General features: G+C 46.2%; 1 pseudogene; it reads right to left on the bottom strand.

Moving 5' to 3' along the window:
* Positions 1-5: 5 nt before the first annotated feature.
* On the bottom strand, positions 6-503 carry LOC145719733 (DNA-binding protein RFX7 pseudogene; annotated as a pseudogene).
* Positions 504-509: the final 6 nt, after the last annotated feature.

Genomic DNA, 509 nt, shown 5'->3' on the forward strand with positions numbered 1-509 from the left:
TTTCTTGGACTTTTAGTGCATAATTTAGGGTCTTTATTTATTGAGTCACCATTAGCTGGTGAGCTGGTGCTGGTGAAAGTTAAGTTCTGAGTGGCAACTGAGAGGGTGACAGTGCTTGGATTATTGCCTGTCGAAGCGCCTGGCAGAGTTTCAGTACAGCGGCTTTTACATTTGGTCCTCTGGTCACAGACCTTGGTTGCTTTTGCTTCAGTGACACCTTCATTTGAAGGTTTTTGCACTACTCCATCCGTATTACTCTTCTGCCCCAAAAGGGCACTAGGTGTTGTTTTGGGAGCTTTAGTCCCATCAGAATTCTCTTGGCACTGTACAGGATGCTCATCTGATGATGTTTCAGGTTCCATTTTGACTTCCACGGCAGATGCTCCCCCGGTGCTGCTGGTCCTGGATCCAGGAGACTGAAGTGAAACAACAGAACCATTCTTGATCTGTGGAATGGTCCTTGATTCTTCTGTTGTTCCTGTAGCACTGTTCACTGAGGCAGAATGTTT

This window comes from Leptonychotes weddellii, unplaced genomic scaffold, assembly GCF_054177405.1.
Source record: "Leptonychotes weddellii isolate Sample4059 unplaced genomic scaffold, ASM5417740v2 HiC_scaffold_68069, whole genome shotgun sequence".
Taxonomy (NCBI): domain Eukaryota; kingdom Metazoa; phylum Chordata; class Mammalia; order Carnivora; family Phocidae; genus Leptonychotes; species Leptonychotes weddellii.